The sequence below is a fragment of the Microtus oregoni genome, unplaced genomic scaffold (genome assembly GCF_018167655.1).
Source record: "Microtus oregoni isolate MIOR12 unplaced genomic scaffold, Mior012 000012F_ref0000307, whole genome shotgun sequence".
Lineage (NCBI taxonomy): Eukaryota > Metazoa > Chordata > Mammalia > Rodentia > Cricetidae > Microtus > Microtus oregoni.
The window spans coordinates 35,189,681-35,209,224 of record NW_024543071.1 but is presented as its reverse complement, the minus strand read 5'-3'; the positions used below and the strand labels follow the sequence as shown (position 1 = coordinate 35,209,224).

The 19,544-nt window shown below is 43.4% G+C and overlaps 1 protein-coding gene across 3 annotated transcripts in view; it reads right to left on the bottom strand.

The window, feature by feature from the left end:
- Pip5k1b (phosphatidylinositol-4-phosphate 5-kinase type 1 beta) overlaps nucleotides 1-19,544 on the bottom strand; it is a 253,618-nt gene that overhangs the window by 225,971 nt on the left and 8,103 nt on the right. Inside the window, exon 1 of one of the 3 annotated variants that reach the window (XM_041660769.1) lies at nucleotides 4,639-4,774. The exons of the other annotated variants lie outside the window; for them this stretch is intronic. The gene's annotated coding sequence lies outside the window, so the exon portion shown is untranslated. Of the gene's footprint in view, nucleotides 1-4,638; nucleotides 4,775-19,544 lie in introns of those variants that run through there. 3 annotated transcript variants of the gene reach the window in all.

Sequence of the window (19,544 nt, the reverse complement as noted above, 5' to 3'; positions counted from 1 at the left end):
ACAACATGTGATAGGATCTCAGAATGCAAGACAACATGTGATAGGATCTCAGAATGCAAGACAACATGTGAGAGGATCTCAGAATGCAAGACAACATGTGATAGGATCTCAGAATGCAAGACAACATGTGATAGGATCTCAGAATGCAAGACAACATGTGAGAGGATCTCAGAATGCAAGACAACATGTGATAGGATCTCAGAATGCAAGACAACATGTGACAGGACCTCAGAATGCAAGAGGGCATGTGATAGGATCTCAGAATGCAAAAGGACCTGTGGCAGAATCTCAGAATGCAAGAGGACATGTGTCAGGACCTCAGAGGAAAGGACACTGGGAAAACAGTAAGCTGGAGTCAACTGTAGACATAAGTTAAAAATTGTTATCAGTTCAGAAATTGAAACAAATGTACCATATCAAAGTAAGACAATGATAAAGAAAACTGGAAGTGAGATACCAAGAATTTTCCCTATTGCTATTTATGATATATTCTGCTATATTGTGGATCTGTAGTGTCCCCAAAGGTCCATGTGTTGGAGGATTGGTCACTAGTCTATGGCACTATTGGGAAGTAATGTAATCTTAAGTAGCTGGTGCCAAGTGGATGGAAATTACATCATTGAGGTTGTACTCTTGAAACACATTGGAGCCTTGGCCCTTTCCCCTTATCTCTTTTTATTCCTGGATGCTGTAAACACTACTACCACGGTACACCATCCCACCACAGGCCGAAAGCAGGCTGACACTTCCATAACCAAGTAAAATGATGCTTAAAGTTGATTTTTTTTTCTCAGTTATTTTGTCGTATCAACCTAAAGCTAATACATCCTCTCCATCTAAAAGTGCTCTAAAACAAAGTTTGCTAAAACAAAACAAAACAAAACCAAGAACTCATGACCTCTGTCTTCAAAGGCTTCTTAAACTTCAATTCATAAGACAAATTTTCCTAAGTATGCAGTGTAAGATCTAATGAATCAAGTTCTTCTGTTATATCTAAGTGACCCACAAGCAGCCACACACATGGAGGAATGGCCCTATTGCTCATGCAGCAGAAGCTGGTCACTTTCTATTGCCTTTTCCAGTTTTTCAGTTTGTAGCAATGAGGTATCTGCCTTTGTCACCATCTGTCTGGTTGGCAGGAGATTCCCACAACAGTCAAGCAGATGGGCTGCCCACTCCTTTAACCTCACCAAATGCTCTGCAGAGTGGCCTTGCCATCAGACAGGCCTTATAGAAGGCATATTCTTCTTTCTTTTTCCGCCATGTTTCTCTGGACATGTTTATCCCCGTGAATCTCGAACCATTTGAAGCCACGAGAACAAGTATCAGTTACCTCAACAATGAAGACTAAGCCGGGCGGTGGTGGCGCACACCTTTAATCCTAGCACTCGGGAGGCAGAGGCAGGTGGATCTCTGTGAGTTTGAGGCCAGCCTGGTCTACAAGAGCTAGTTCCAAGACAGGAACCAAAAAGCTACAGAGAAACCCTGTCTCGAAAATCCAAAGGGGGGGAAAAAAAAAACAATGAAGACTAAGAGTATAAGAAAAAGGAGGCGGATCATCGATCATCTACATACGCTGTCCGTCTTTGAAGGTCATCAGCATTAACTAAACAGACACCCCACACCTACCTGTGATCCTTTGCTCTTGTCCTTCCCTCAGATCTAGGTCTTCCTTGATACACTTCCTTCTACATTTTTCTAATTCTGTGTGGCACCCACCTACAAGCGGCCTTGCCATGCATGACCTTGCCCTCAGTGACACCAGTTTAGACTCGGCTTACTTTATATTCCCAAAACTGCTCTATCTCCTAAGTAGATCTTCCCAACCCCACTGTGAGCTGCTTACTAAAAGTGACCTCATCTGCTTCTCTTCGTGCACTTTGTGCTTTGATCAGTCAAGGAGTCCAATAAACATCAACAAATATTTGAACTTACCCCTGAAAGTTTATTGCACAGAAATTAAATGAAGAACATAACCATCCTGTTTTGCAGCTGAAAGCCTTGAGGAAATGGCTTAAGCAGTTCAGTGATTTTTCTGGGGTCGTATGGGAGTTTGCAGAGCCAGAATTTGAACCACATTTCAAGCTCATACCTAGCACTATGCACATCCCAGTCTCCTTACTAATCCTAGCGTCCTGGTTAGGGGTTCTGTTGCTGTGATGAAACACCATGAGAACAAGCAAGATGGGGAGGAAAGGGTTCATTTGGCTTATGCTTCCATGTTACTGTTCATCATCCAAGGCAGTAAGGACCAAAATCCAAGCAAGGCAGGAACCTGGAGGCAGGAGATGATGCGGAGGCCATGGAGGGGTGCTGCTTACTGGCTTGCTCCCCATGGCTTGCTCAGCCTGCTTTCTTATAGAACCCAGGACAACTGGCCCAGGGGTGATCCCTCCCACAATGGGCTGGGGGCTAGGTACTCCCACATCAATGGCTAATTAAGAAAATGCCCTACAGGCTTGTCTGCAGCCATATCTTTTTTTTTTTTTTTTTTGGTTTTTTCGAGACAGGGTTTCTCTGTGCATTTTCTCAACTGAGGTTCCTCCTCCCAAAAGACTCCAGCTTGTCAAGTTGACACAAAACTATGTAGCATAAGCAGCCAAAAATTACCTCTGACAATGTAGGCATCTGAGAAAGAGATGAAGGTGGACACTTTGTTATTAATTAAATTTATTCTTTAACCACCTTGTATGTATATATAATAGATTATAATCACTCTTCTGTCCACCCTCTATTATCCCCCCTCCTCCATCCTACTGATCCTATTCTCAGATCCATGACTTTTGGGTGGTGTTATGATGCTGATGCATTTAGTTAAAACAGGACCATCTTGGGGACCACTGGATTGGGACTATGCAGAGGAGCCTGGTGAGGTCACTAGTAGGCACTAGTAGGGCAATGATGCCCCCTCTTCCTGAATCTCCCATTAGCAAATAATCCTCAGTGAGAAGCAGGCCCTCTTGAGCTTCTCTCCTCCACACATGCTAATGGGGGGGGGGGGGGAGGCAACCTTGTACGGGCCCAGTACAGGCATCCACAGATGCTTTAAGGTAACTGAGAAAACTTTTATTCGATCATTCCTCCCCAAACCTAACAGTCCTCATGCATTTGCATATGGAATTAACAGGACGAAAGGGAGACGCCACTCTGTAGTAGTAAGAGCAGCGGGCTGCGTTCCCTTTAGCTTATGCCCCGAAATAATTACACCGAAACTGTATTCTTTTAAACACCGCTTGGCCCATTTCTATCTAGCCTCTTCTAGGCTAGCTCTCGCACCTGGACTAGCCCATTTCTAATAATCTGCTGTAGCCCACAAGCTGGCTTACCAGGAATGATCTTAACCTGCATCTGCCTGGAGTGGGAGAATCATGGCGACTCCTGACTCAGCTTCTTTCTCCCAGCATTCTGTTCTGTTTACTCCTCCCACCTATGTTTTAACCTATGAGGGCCAAGCAGTTTCTTTATTGCTTAACCAATGAAATCAACAGATTGATATATGACACTCCCACATCAGGAGACACTTCCACACGTTCTTCAGGGAGCACCGTGCTTAGCTATGGCTCTTTGTGATACTCACACAGCAAGCAGTTAGATGAACTAGCGTGCACAAAATGAACACGGAAACACAAAAGACCAAAAATTAAGGGATACAAAAGAAGCAATACAAAGAGGGACATTCACAGCAGCAGGAACCTACCTCAAAGAAACAGAAAGATTGATTTGGGTATAAGGCCAGGGACAAGCGCCAGGGCCTTAGGTTCAATCCTGAGCACTACAATAAATGAATACAACTAATATCTGTAAATAGATTTCAAATTAGCAAACTAGTAATGCTTCTCAAGGAACCGGACCAGCAAAGGAAAGAAGTACCGAAGATCAGAGGAGTAATAGACAAGAAAAACAATACAAAAGACCAAGGAAAAAGAGTCATTTTGAAAAGATAAACAAAACTGACAACATTTTAGATGTATTAATCAAGGGTGGGCACTGGGGAAGACCCGACCCAGACAGAGGTGAGAGAGAGAGAGAGAGAGAATATGCAAGGTTGTTTTTGAACTGTGGTGGCAGGTGAATCACTTTTTGGGTAACTGTAGCAGCAAGCCAGAAGCTGCAGGACTACTCCATATGAGCACCATATGCATGCCTGAGGTACCTGTGCAGGGTCAAGCCAGCACATTGGGTACCCTGAAGCAGCAACACAGGACACACAAGCACCCAGAGGATGTGCAGCAAGGTCCCTTCAGCAGTCCGCCTCTCGTTTCCTGCAGGCAACTCTGTGGTCTGCCCCTTAGAGTTTCTAAAAATAAGTTGCCACCAATTCAATTACACAACTACATGAGTATTTACAATTACATTGTGGTCCTTGCCTGAATTAAATCAACTTCTCTTTTATTGTGGGAGGAGAGGGACCAAATTTCTTTGCAAGTACAAAGCACCAAAACCAGTCCAAGGCTCACCTTTCTGTATCACCACCACCCAATCCTGAGACAGAGGGCTTTGCAGAACATGCCCACCTACTATGCCAGTCATCAGAATTCCAACCTATCCAGCCAAGAATTTCTCAGTTTCACCTAAAGGGCAGACAGACCTTTCTGCTCCACTATTCTTGCCAGCACTCTCATGCCAGCTGCTACTTACCTCCAAGTTCTGCCAGAGAGCTTTGCCCAGAACAAACCCTGCTCTTCCTATAGTGTTAGGCACGATAGGTTGTTTTTGTTTTTGTTTTGCTTTCATGGCTTCTGGTTTAGCTGACAGATTTGAGTCCGGTAGCTCTTCCTCTGATCTCCTTTCCCCAAACCACAGGCAGTCATAACCCTGTTTCTATAGAGAGAGGTGAGTGAGAACTTTAAAATACGCCACGGCTAATCCTCTGGAAATCCAACAGAGCATCAACTAGAAACGGTAGGAGGACGAATCCCCTCCGAATCCCAAACATGTCTAGGACTACACGAGCAGAGAAGCCCCTTAACTTAGAGAACATATTAAACCCACCACAAGCTGAGACTAGAACACATTGAAAATGCATTTAACATGCCTCGCCTACCAAAACAGCATGGCTTGGTCTCCCTGCTGTAAAAACACAAGAATATCTGCATCGCCCTTCAGTTGGCCAGACCCATCCAACACAGAGCCTACTATAATAACATGTAGAATAGGTCACATTGAATAATGTACTGATAGACAGCAAAGAAGTCGTCCGAAATGGTTCCATACCATTGTGAGCAACACTATTAAACAAAGGGATCCGCATAATTCAGCAACAAGACTTTGGCTTGAAGGGAATCCCATTTGCCCACATCTTACTCATTGAAAATTAAATGAGCCCCTTCCTCAATCAACAAATATAACCCGGCAGAGAAAAGCAAGACCTACAAAATAACAGAAAATACATTGTCGAACTAAAAGGCTTATCTCCCTCACGTCACTGCTTACTCCAGTATCCTGGGAAGGATTCCTGGAGTCATTACTGCCCCTGGGACTAGTGCACTGGGGCTCAGGAAGGGTGCTGGTGGCAGAGGCACCGGAATCCATGGAACATGGACAGCAGGAAAAGGCTCCAAGTTATCTCCAGGCCTGCAACACCCAAGCCCGCCCACATCCCCAAGGGGCTGCAGTTTGCATAGTATAAATATTTCCTAAAACGCAGAGAAAGGGAGGCAATTTTCAAAAGCAAAGGGCATAATTCTAGCACTCTATCACTTTTAAATGTGACTCAGTAACTTCCACATGGACTTGCTCTGTGTACTAGCCAGTCTTCGTATGTAAATAGAAAAATATTCACACTTGCAAAGGCTTAATCTTGAATCTTAAATCTGGCTTTCACCCCACGTGTGGCCACATTCCGCCCATGCCACCGCACCTTTAAGAACATTACCTTTCTCTGATTACACGTTGTTTCCCCAAGCTCTCCTATCTGTTGTGACTTTCTTGAGGGCGAGGGCGATGTATTGTTTTCACAATTGTGTCTCACCCTAGCCCTTCCCTCCAAATATCAACCCTTTGCTTAAGGCACCTTGCAAAAAGCATTCCACGTGATACGTACGTGGAGGTGCTTTGTACTACACATATTTATTTTTGAAAGTTTTATTTTCATTTCAAGTGTCTCTGTGTGTGTGTCTATGGGAATCTGTGTGCTTGTCTGTGCTGCGGTACGAGCACATGAGCGTGGGTACCCACAGCAGGCCAGATCCCCTGGAGCTGGAGTTACAAGTGATTGTAAGCCACCCAACAAGGGTGTTGGGAATTAAACTTGTATCTTCTGGAAGAGCAGTAAGAACTCTTAACCACTGAGACATCTCTCCAACCCCTCTCCATGTTTCTAAGTAATCTCATGGGCTGCATTTGCCTCACTTTAGAGGCTGAAAAGACAATGGGACCGAGTCACCTTACACATGCCCAGTGTACCATTGCAACAGCAACTCTACTTCCTTCATATTTCCCAACAAAACAAGCATCTATCTAGACATCCATGATATCAAGGCATATCGATGTCATTTATACTCATACACTGAAGCTAACTTGAGATACGACACCTCCCAGACACAAACGAATGATTCTACAACAGCCTTTAAGGCTCGAAAGCAGCCATCAACCAATACATGTGACCCTTGAAACCAAATTATTCCATATATATTGAAAGGGACCCGTAGGCATGTGGCAAAGGTGACTTTCCTTGGCAACAGTGACTATGGAGTTCCTATCTGCTTACTTGTTAATGATTGAAGGAGCAGCTAGGTGGAGGAGATTTCAAATAAGATTTCAAGGAAGCCAATATCCATTCTGGCCCCATCTTGGGATAATGCTTTCTTGTAAAAGGGGGCCGCTCTATAAGGCTGTCATGTTCAAAATTTAAATCCAAAACAATCGTGAAATCCCTTTGTGCCTTCCTGCTTCCACCCTGGTCGATGTGCATTTGTGCCTTGCGCTTACGTAAAGGCTACTCCACCCATTTTAAGGGCCTAATGGATTCTAGGGAATTTATTGTCCCATTCTAATAGGACCTGGTGGGACAAGCTCAAAGGTTAGATTCCTCAACAGAAGTCCAGATTCCACTATGACGGCTCCTGTGGGCTTTCCAAAAGTCCCCTGCTAATCTCAAAGTACACTATCTACTAAGAATTAAGATTTTTGCAGGGTTTATGTTTTAATGCTGTAATTGGATACAGGCTGTGATCCTGGATCTAAAATGTCCTTTAAAGTAATTTTTTTTATCCAAAAATAAATCACATCTGCTGACATGGCTCACTGTTTTTGCAATCAATGTTACTTCCAGTAAGTCTTGAAGGACATTTCTCTGAGCACATCGTCCCCACCTACACTGGAAGCAGAGAGTCATCTACATCCCAGGTCCGGGCCCCTGGTGGCAGGCACACACTCTATCTTGTCCTTGTCCATGGTTTTATACACCCTAAATATCATTATTTTAAAAGTGATTTGCTTTTCACTGGGCATGGAGGCTCATGCCCACAATCCTAACCCTGAAGAGGATGAGGCAGGAATACTGTTGTAAACTGGAAGCCAGGCTGGGTTATAAAGTGATACGCTGTCTCAAACAAAACAATAAAACCAGAAATCACCAGACAAACATGAGTTAAAGTTTCTTACATTCTTACTGTATTCATATGCAATAAAATGCATGATAAACGGTGAACAAGCTGCAATTTTCTCTAATGCATCTTTCAACTTATTTGAAATAGATCTTACCATAGTACTTTATCTTCAAATAATATTCTGTCCTTAGGGCTACTAATCCGGTTTAATCATTCTCTAAATGTCAGGTACTAAAATTATTTTTAGCCTTTCATCATTATTATTAACATTGCTCTAACAACATTTTTCCCAGTATTTTTTTTTCCTGTGCAGACAGACATCACTGGCCAGGCACGGTGGGACAGCCTGTAGTCCCAGAACTTGTTAGGCTGAGGCAAGAGAATCTCACTTCCTTGATTTTTAGGCAAGCCTGAGTTACAAAGGGAGACCCTGTCTCAAAACAAAGAAAAAAAACAACAACAAAATGAATTACTGGACCAAGGGTATGTTCAGTAAAATGGCTTTTGTTGGCCTCTTTAGGGCAGTATATCTTTTTTTTTTAAATTTTAGTTCTAGAGTTCAAATCAGTACTGCACTAGCTCGAATGATAACTATTATGTGTAAATGCATAATTTCGCAGTCATATCAACCTTGTAGCATAATTTTATTCTTTAACCTATCACATTAGCTTCATTGCCTTCATTATGATAGGTGATTACTTGCTTTTTTTAATGCACAAAAAATGATAGCTTCTAATCTTTGGCCACTTGTCTAAATAAAGATTGATTTTACATAATTACTTTTTATAATTTGAAGACTACCCTTCCCATACATTTGATTAAATCCTCTCTCTGTATATATTTCCATATAGTTCTTTTAAAGAAATCTTTTTTTTTTTTTTTACTTTTTTTTTTGTGGAGGAAAGGTTTTAGCTAACTTCCACATCACAAAGGAGGTCAGGACAGGAACTCAAGCAGGATAGGAACCTGAATGCAGGAGCTGACACAGATGCCATGGAAGAGTGACGTGTAACACTATTTTCAATACAACTGGCCATATAAGGAAATTATCTTTCTTTTATATATTGGCTAAGTAAATTTGACTCAAGATATCTAATGTATCCTAAAAATAAGCCAAAGTATGCTTTCCCTTAAATACCAAATTAGCTATTTACTCTTATTCTTAATAATCATTAATTTTTAAAAACAAGTATATAAATCAAAAGAGTTCTTAGGGAAAATATTGTGATATTATGGATCTAGTTTGGATATAAGTACCTCCATTTACCCAAACATCTCAAATTCAAATTAAACCTTTCCTTATTCTTTCTCTCCTTCTGCACCTCACTGCTCATTAGTACACTCTGTATCTTTCAATTAGCACTGGATAGCAAAGAAGATTTTTAAATGATGGTTGAGCACGTCAATGCCATTAAATGTAGGAAAATTGGTAACTGTGGCATGAACTGTCGCCTGTACAGGTCTCTGAGATTTATTGGTTCAAGCACTAAACCATCTTTAGGGAATGTGCATACAGGCAAACAAGTTCACTTGCTCAGAGAGGACCTGATTTCCCTGGTGGTTCATTCATTCAGATCTTCACCAACCAGAAAAATGTGCTCGACTTTCAAGACTTTATTTTCTGAGGACAGGGTCTTACTGCATCTCCAGTAGTATAGAACTCACTATGTAGACCAGGGAAGTCTAAAACTCATAGAGAACCATCTGCCTTTGCCTCCTGAGGGCTGCGATTCAAGGGTGTGCCCCCCACCAGCTGAAAGTTTCATTATGAGAGACAAGGCAGCAAGTTCTTACTGAACATCCTTTCCTGACACTCAATTGCTAAAGGCTTCTCATCATACTAGATCACCCCCAGATCTCGTTTATAAAGCCTTACACCTGCCTTGTCCCATGTATGCTTGCCTCCCTTCTCTGCCCCCACCTTGGGATATACTGATTCTTCACGCTGGCTTACATGGGTCAAACTATCTTTGGGCCTCAGGACTTTGTACTTACTATGCCTTCTGTTTGGAAAGGTTTCTCTCATATCTGAATAGTATTACCTCTGCACTCTGAGTCTATGTCATAACTTAAAATATTTGCTTCTCCTTGAAATTTACATGTTGCAACCCCCACCAACCCTCTGTGTGTGTGTGTGTGTGTGTGTGTGTGTGAGCATAATTGTGAAAATGGAATCCTCATGAAGGGTATTAGTGCTTTGTAAAACAAACAGAGCAAGTATGCTTCCTTTCCTTCTGCCAACTGAGGATTCTTACTTTTCTGTTCCATTGGCCTCCCCATCTAGAATAATACTAGTGCCTAGGAGTGTGATAATAGGCATTAACTACCTTGCTGGTTTCTAACTGGACATATGCTACGTACTTCTTCAAACAATGGCATCACAAAACAAATTAAGCTATCTTAGGATCAAGAAACACCCACTGTATGTGCTCTGAGGTGTCCCAGCCATCAACCTGGCATGAGATATACCGGGCAGCCTACCTTACAGAGATGGTTATGTCGCTCAGCCACCTGGCTTTGAAATCTGACTTCATTCATCCACTTTTAATACCTCTGGTCCTCGATTTTCTCTTCAGTAAAATGGTGATGACATCATCTACCCTCAAGGGTTTCTCTGAATATGAAGTAAGTTAATGCATGGTTATCACTTAGAAAGTGCCTAGATTATAATAGACACCCAACTTAGTCTGGGCACACATTGCCAGGGTGCCGTCACTGTAGCCCCGCCCTCTCTCCTCCCCTTTCTTCCTTCCCATCTTTAACCACAGACAAGTTCTCCAGTATTTATTTCTTAACAATCAGTTTCTACCACCTACTTATTGTAGCAATTTTGTGTCATTTGTGTCTCTGTGCTGTCAGTGACCAAACGTCCTCATGAGAACTAACTCCTCCTATCCCTCTTAATTCCATTCTTCTAAGACGGCTGTTCTTAAATTGTATGCTTTGGGTCTTGGTGATTATTTCAAACTTCTTGGTGGAGACTTAAATCCTTAGGGCTTGGTTCCCATTGCACACTCTCCCAAGGTTAACATACTGCTATTTTAATTCTTATGTTCAGTGACTTCGTAGTTTTAAGTACAAGTCTCTCTGTGTTTCTGCTCATCTTTATAGTATGTCTTCAGACATACGGCAGGATTATCAATGTAAAAACTCACAGTTAAAGATGACAATGTTATATAGTAAGCACAGTTAACTCCTAAAGATAGCAATTTAAAAACACAAGGTACCTGTTTGAAAGACCAGTTAAGATGACCACAGTGAACAAAACTCATCATAGCAAGCACGGATGAAGAGTCAGAGCATCTGGGACCCAGTGCTGCCAGCAGGGATGCAGGTGCCATGGTATGGATCCAGCAGCTTTTAACCGTTAAGTTCTTCTCCCCATTGAGCAGATGGGGATAGGAACACCGCTGCCTTCTTATCTCTGCTTCAATAGCTCACTTCCCATCAGCTCGCCTTTGACTTTGCAGTCAGAACCGAGCCACACTCAGTCCACAGTTGGACCAAAAAACAGCTCAGCTATGGACATGATGAGACCACTGTACTCATGCCAGGATGAGCAAACAGTTCGGATCTTAGTGTCATATTAACAGAGCTAATGCCCTGACTACAGACCCAAAGATTCCTATTCCAATGTGTTAAACTCTGAAGGCAGAGAGCACAGCCAATGGGCTGTGGGGCAGTCAGACATTAGGATGTCCACATAAGATATATCTTTCATACATACTTGCTTTCTTCACACAAACATCCCCTACAATGCCATGCTCTCATAAAGGTAATCTCCTGTAATTGGACACTTTATTAAGTGGGAACGGATGGGCAGAAAATGCAGCAAGTTTCCTCTGGGGAATCCTGTTTGCGGAGAACACATCAAGAGCAGGCTTGACCAGTGCCCACTGTGAGGTCCTTCAGCTGACAGGCCAGGAGGATGGCTCTGCTGGAAGTCCCAGAAGGTTCTTGAGAGTGCTGGCCTGTGGCCAGCTCTGACAGGTAGACACGTGCAAACTCAATAACAGCACTGGAAACTCAATAATCTCTGAAGCCAGAGTCACATGGTGGCCAGTCTCAAAGTCCCCTTGCCAGTGGTATCAGTGCAGAAACATGAGATGCGATGTCTTGTGGGCATGGCAGCTCCAATTTTCTATTAGTCACCCAAAATAGTTTCTCCCATCTTGATCAGGTATTCCCCTTCTCTGTAAGTCTGATCCCTCTGACAGCTGGCATGTACCACTGGGCTATAATATTTTTATTACTGAAATTTGCACTGGGCGTTTGAGGAGTCCAATTAAATTCAAACGCCTTAAAAATTTCCCAGGTGCATGGCTTCTGAGAGCGTCTCTCTCACACTCAGCCTCAACAGCAGCACTCACTGAGACATGGACCCCTGTGAGTGTGGCCTGGTGCTAGGCTCGCTGCAGTGTGCTAAGTTCCGCCCACACAAGAAGTAGATACTTATTTAATACTGGGAGCATCACCTGCTACTCTCAGCCTTAGCCAACCAATCACAGGCTGTTAACCAGCATTGCTTTTTCTTTAATGAATAAACACGTGTTTTACTTTCTCCTTTGCACCTGTATCAAGGGCGTGTTTCAACTCAGAAAGTCTTGGCAGTCTTCAATGAGATGCTATCTTCCCAACCTCGCGCTCCAGGGCTAGGAAAGGAAGCATCTTTACAAGGGCCCTTGGTCCAGATCTGCTAACCCACCCTTGCTATAAAAGTGAAGCCCTGAGCGTGACCTCTTTCTGTAATCCCTATAAAACACATTCTCTTCTGTATGGGACACTTCTGTTCTGAGGACCTCAAAGGCCATCACTCGATTCGGCCTCTCAAATGGATCATGCCTTTGATCACGCTCAAGAGCCAGGGTTTAGATGTTCATTCTACGGATGACAAGAAGAAAAAGGCAGGAACGAGGTCAAGCCACTTGACCAGGGGTCACCAAAGTGTCAGCATAAGGAATGGATGAGTCAGGATTGTGCTTCTCTGAACACGGTGCTCACTGCATTCAAATTCAACTTGGGCAGATATAAGCAAATGACCTTTAGAAGCACAGGAAGCTTGCTTTAACACACCAAGAGATAAACTCCTCTTGCAAGCAGGTAGGAAGGAGCTGCCAAAAGACATTTTCTTCCTTTAGAGTCTAAAGTCACAATAAAGGCGAGTCACAAGAAATTTACACTGGTCTTTGTGAACTTCTTAGTACTTCAATTTCTTTTCTTCTTTTTTAAAAGTAAGAAATAGAACAATAAGCTTGCAAACATTTTTTGAAGCAGGCATTTTCAACTTACTTCAAGGCATATCGACTGCTACAAACCCTACAGAAGTTTAAGTTTCCATTTTCCCTTTGTTCTTCTGAAGGGGGATCAAAATAATAGATAAAACACAGCAGCAGCGTCTAGGGTGTGGAAGGCGCAGAAGCCGTTAAGTTGGGTGGGAAGAGAGAACAGGCAAAGATGTGGTCCCTGACGTCAGGACTTGAGTCTGCTTAGAGAGATAAGCTTCAAGGCAGTGACAAGCCAGCCTCAGGGGAGAGCTTCAGGAGTCACAACAAGAAGAAGAAAAATGCCAAAGAAAAAGTGGGCTTGAGAAATTGCTTCTGGGAAAGTAGGTATTCGGATCAGTGGGGTCCCAGATGCCTTCCAGAACAACTGAATATGTATTGCACCATGACAATTAGATGCCATTTCCTCAAACAGAGAAGAAAATAGAAGGCAATTCAGTAATAAAAAAAGAGTCTGAGCCAAGGTATGAGGTAATTAAATTGCAAATTAAGATGAGCAGACGGTATGCTCTGTTACCCACACCTTTTCAGGGAAGTTCTATTAATCCCAAACCTCTAACAGCTCACAAGCATTCTAACTACCATGGCTCCACCATCTTTCCTTCCCTCCTCCCTCCGGAGAGTCCGCAGGTGTCTCAGCAGTATCTGCTCCCATGGCTTGGATCAGCGCCCACAACCTGTTACCTTACCACAGTCACCATTTCCTACCACTCCCATGACAGCCCCACCCGGCCTAGACCATGGGCCTCTTTACTGGGACTGTCCAAACTGGGACTCATCAAACTTCATGTCTCCAGAGACCATGCTGCCTCTTCTCCACACACTTTCCCCAGAGAAGCATTTCTTGCCACTCTTCTAAGCGCTCAGCTAAACACCAAAGATGTGCTTCCTTTGACTCCTAATGTTCTCCTAACATTCCCATCTCAGTGGGTCAACACCTCCAAGTCTCCCATCTGCTCCCCCTTTCGCTGCGCTCACTCCCTTTACCGAGGTCTCAGATCGGTCATTAGCCTCTCTGGCCCTGGCTTATTTCCTTTCAAACCCACTTCCCCACACTGCTCACATGACTGAGTGAAAACACGACCTCATCACCTGGGCTCAACTCTTCTTGTTGCACCATCTTCAGAGAGAAAGCTTTGAACACAGCGCAGCTACTGTGTCCATGGGGGGTCCCCAACACACCACGTCCCAGGTCCTCCCAGCCGTTCTTACACACACCCCCAACACCAAGGCATGCAAGTATAAAGCACTACGATCTACGGTTCCCTATGGCGAGTGTTGTATGTGGTGTACAGCTGCTGTCCCTGCTCTAATACCACACTCATGATGACAACAACAGTGAGAAAGGATGGCCAACAGTCATGTTAGACCAGACTGTGGATGCTTCAATGGAACAAACCAAGACACATAAGGGTTTGGCGGTGGGGGTGGCGGCAACACAAATGAAGCTCCAGGAGCAAGTAAAAATGAACAAAGGAAAAGGGGGACATTAAGGTGCTTGGGGAGCTGCTGAAGGAGGGCAGTTAAGAGGGGCTGGTATAGGGAAGAAGTGAGGACAGAGAATAAATATCTTCTTAAGGTTAGCGGCTTAGAAGCGAGACGGCCGCAAGTGTCTAAATCTGCAAAGATAGTAACTGTGAAAAAACGCTGAACCTGGGGAAAGAGGCAGGCTGGGGTTTCCAAGGGTTCCTGGGCTCACGCTTACGCCTCACTGTGAAAAAACTCAGGGTCTTAAGAGCAGAGAGTCAGCAAACGAGGCACGTGAGGTCATGAAGTTGTCTCAAATATAGCACACCCCCTGCCCCCGGGCAAAAAAAAAAAAGAAGTTAGGATGGAAAAAGAATTGACAGCACACAAGGCCACTCATTGGGACAAGGATTTGAAAAGGTGTTCAGGCTAGAAGATGGATGGTTCACATTTTCAAAGGAAAGGGTAAACCAGATTAGCAAAGTAAGTTATAGCTTATAAAAAAATGGATTCGGCAAATATGAACTGCAGGTTGGCCCTGGGCTAGGCCAGTGGTTTGCACCTGTGGGCCATGTCTCCTTTGGGGTCACATGTCAGATATTTACATTACAACTCATAACGGTAGCAAAATTACAGCAATGAAATAATTTTATGGTTGGGGGTCAGCACAACACGAGGAGCTGTGTTACGCGGTCGGTGGCAGCATCAGGAAAGTGGAGACTCGCTGGGGTAGACGCTGTTTTAAGCACTGGGGACGCGAACGTGAGACGGTGAGAGGAAGGTGACAGTTAAGTGAAGGATGCGGACGAGGTCACGGGCAGAGTGTCCATCAACTCTGAAGCTGCTCAACCCAGGTGGAGGACACAGCGCTGAGCTCCAAACTGCTGCGAGAAGTTCTGCCACGTGTGGGAAATGATTATTCCTCAGAGTTTGCACAGAAGGAAGTGATGCATCATGCTTACATTACCAGCTACTGGGTGGGAGACTGTTTCTAAGCTGTTGGTTAACAAAATGATGAAACCCAACCGTATTATAAGCCGAATTTCCATTTTGCTTTCTATAAACAAACATATATGAAAGTCCTGTTTCTCTTGGCACCAGAGGCAGGGCTGCCACTTGCTCCATTTCCCTTTACCCTCACCACTCCATGGAAACCATGCATCTTGGGGAAAACAATAAGTGGGCATCATTTAAAAATAGCTCCCCAAAGCAAGGCCTCGCTTGTTCCCTTTCAAAGACGAATTCTTAGGCCGGAGGAAAACCTGCTTACAGCCTCTTAAAGTGAATTTTTCATCATTCGTTTTCCTTGCTTTGCTGGAGGTTTGCTGATAGGAGGCAGGGAATTTGGGAGACTTCTCTGTGCAATTTCTCCAAGGAAAAGAGAAAGGCGATGTGTCATCTATAGTTCTAAGGACCTAAAAACCGAAAATGAAACTGCCATCAAAATACCCATCCTTTTTACCACTACAATTAAGTGAAATAGAAACATTTAGGAAATCCTGCTTTAGATCAGATAAATTAGCAAACACATGATAAATACTTCATAGAAAATAAAAAGGAAATGATGCCCGCCTCAGCTTTAAAAGGTAGCACTTTGGGAAATGTGCCTGCTATTGGCCTTTCAACTAAGTGCAAAGCAAAGGATTTGAGCAGAGACCTCTTGAGGTCCTCTCTCAAAAACCGCTTATGGGTCATCCCCACTCTTTTTCTCTTTAAGAAACAATAATTTCAGACACTGGAGAGATGGCTCAGCAGCTAACAGCAGTTGTTTCTCTTCCAAAGGACCCAAGTTCAGTTCCCAGTACCCACATCAGGCAGCTCATCACTATCTGCAACTCAAGATCCAGGGAACCTGATGCTCTTTTCTGACCTTGGTGGACGCCTGCATGTTCTTGAATGGACACATGTGTATGCATGTGTATACACAGAGAGAGAGACAGAGACAGAGACAGAGACAGAGAGAGACAGATAGAAAGTCTTTAAAAAATGAAAAAGAGCCATTTCAACGTATAAGGAATGAATCTTACAGAGTCACATTTTAGAAAACATAGGTATTATGTAGTCCCTAAGTCACAACATGGTCTCAACAGCCTAGCAAGGAATGAGTAAAGCTATTGCTGGCCAGAGTTACAAGTCTGAACACTTGGTCTGCAGCTGAACGCACTGTTTTAGAAAGAAGAAGAACCTTTGGCACTGGTCTAGCTGAACAGCATAGCATAGCAGGGTAGGCCTCCAGCCTGGGTCTAGCTTTCTCTGTTTCCTGGGTTGACCACCTGAGGCACTGCCACTGTAAGTGTCCTTGGCACAGACCTGCTTCATCCACTACGACTTCCTTGTCATGCTGAACTTTATTTCCTGAACCTGGAACCAGAAGAAATCCTCTTTGAGTAGAGCGTCCTTAAAATAAATGAATGAAATCAGAGGGAGTTTCGGAATAACAAACCGGGGCCAATGGGTAGGGAGCAAAGAACACCGCATGCCCCATCAAAGGCTACATTCTGCTCTGTGCCATCTTACAAAGGCGGGGAAGAAGATGCGACAACTTTGGGGAGGTTTTCTAGTTGAAAAATGTCTAACATCAATGTTGTACTTCAAGGGACAGTCAGCCCTCTGCAAATAGGAAATGTAGTCTAGAAATAAAGCAGCCTGCCCAGAGGTTCTGTGCAACCACAGGGTCGCTCAATCGATCCCTTTTCATTTTGTGCTTATGTGGTCAGTTAATATGGGAAGACAATACAACAATGAAGTTCAAATGCAGGGGAAAAAAAACACTCTCAAATTGTCCTTGACATGTTCCCCTCCCCCTCTTTGGTTTTTCAAGACAGGGTTTTTCTGTAGCTTTGGAGCCTGTCCTGGAACTTGCTCTTGTAGACCAGGCTGACCTCAAACTCACAGATCTGCTTGCCTTTGCCTCCCGAGTGCTGTGATTAAAGGCGTGTGCTACCACTACCCAGCTCCTTGACATGTTTTTAAGAAAGGGTTTTATTTGTTTTGTTTTTATTTATTTCTTTCTTTTCTTCTTTTTTTTTTTAAAGAGTATTTAGGCTCTTGTTAAAAATAACATAGCATAAACTTTAGGGTGAACATTATGTGAAAAAAATACAGAAATGCTCAATTTAAAGGTCGTTGTTCATTGCTGAAACTTATGACTCCTGCGAGAGAAGGTGGCTTTATGAACCTCTCTCCTCAAGGTCCAAATTCCAACAGGTGTCTACTCTCCATGACTCACCTTGCCTTTCTGACAGAAATAAAACTTTATGGGGAGAGCCTTCACTTGGTCATTAACTCCCCATCTTCTGGTTGGCACATACAGGCCAAGAGTCCTAGATATGAGGCACACCACAGATGGCATGGGAGGTAACAGGAGATAAGACTCGCGCTTTCTACATACAGTGGAAGTAATGCCAATCGAATGCATCAAGGCCAGTGTTTATTAGAACTTAGAGGTAGGAGGGAATGTTCCGGAAAATAAGAGTATACTTCATATACTGTGGACATGCTCTTTCATGAAACCATTTTTTTTAATTATAAATATTATTTACATAGCTTTGTTTTTATTTGTTATGGTCATCATTGACTGTATTTCTTTAAGGGCATTGACTGCCATGCCAGACTGAACTCCTGTGTTCCCCCAGAGTTATGTTGAAATCTAACAGCTCTCATCTTAAAAGGAGTAAGAGATAGTCTATTCTGGAATCATTCTGAGTGACCATAGCCCAGGAACAGAGATTTAGGTTACCCCAAGTTTCATGGGGTTTTTATAGTTTTTAGGGCAGAGAGCCACAGATCAAGGCACGTTAAAAATGCATTGGTGGGTACACCAGAGAGGTGGGTACATCAAGATGGGGGGAGGTTTTCTATGGGGCTAAAGTGTTATCTGATGCCACTCTTAGTTCTTGGATTAGTGGAAGCCAGTGTTCTGATAAGGTTATAATAGCTTCTAAGAGGTTTTTATTTATTATCATGCGGTATCAGTTCAGATACAGATACCAGATACAGTTATCAGAGTGGGATAAAAAAAAAATTGGGGCTAAAACTAGCCCAAGATAAAGTAACTAGCCTCTGAAGCTACAAAATTCCAGTCTCTCAACAGAACTGAAATTCCAATCAGTCCATCTCTGCAGACACAGAATCCTAGAAGTTTTTTGCTCATAGCCAGACAGAGCTTTATGTCAGGAATTTTTGATCATAGTGGTTAAGAGCACATACTGTTCTCCCAGAGGACTCAAGTTTCATTCCCAGTACCACATCAGGAAGCTCACAGTAGCCCATGGGTCTAGCTCCAGGGGTATCTGATGTTTCTAGTTTCTGTGGGCACATACTCACAATAGACATACAATACACACACACGCACAGACACACACAATTTAAGTTAAATCTTAAAAAAGCAATCTTCACATGGTTCTCCACCTCTCTTCCTGCCATATAAGAATATAATGTGAGACTAGCTCTCCACAACTTCAACCCAGAAGCCAACCATGCCAGCATTCTGATCTTGGGCTTTCAGCATCCAGAAAGAACCACCAGAAATAAATTCTGTTGTGTATAAGCCATCTAGTTGGGGGTACTTTGTAACAGCAGACTGAACTGAAATAGGTGGTTATCTTTTCACTGACTTTCACAGGGTCTCACTATAGTGTCCTGGCTGTCTGTAAATTTATTCTGTAGCCCGGGTTGCCATGGGATCTGTGACCCTCCTGCCTCAGCAACCTAATATCTGGGATCGCAGGTCTGTACCAACAGGCCCAACAGGTCAGGACATCTTATCGGTTCTCTGAGCATCATCAAGATGAATGCTTTAGCATGGAAATGCTTTCCTTGACAGCAGCTTGTTTTTGTGGATGCAGGGAATATTGATGTTCTCCTCTTTGAGTAAATGTTCTATTTTGTCATGGGAGCATACATGCAAGCCTTTTCAAAGTCATGTTATAGAGTGTGGCATCCTCTTTGACTAGGAGCCACTTGACGCCCATTGGTGCGCAATGAGAGGCCAGCCCTCCCACCACTGGTCCCACCTCTATCTTCTCTCTGACTCACAAGAATGTCCGACTTTCACATCCTTTCCTCCATTGCAATTTTAGTTTAACTAACTCATATGGTTCCAAGTTTAGAGTTTTAAAAGGGTCTATGATAAAAAGCTTTCCTTCATCCCTGTTCCCAGGGAGCCAATTCATCGTCTCGGGAGCATCATCCTCGAAATGACTACGGGCAACCTTTCTTGGGAATAATTACATTACAGAAAAGC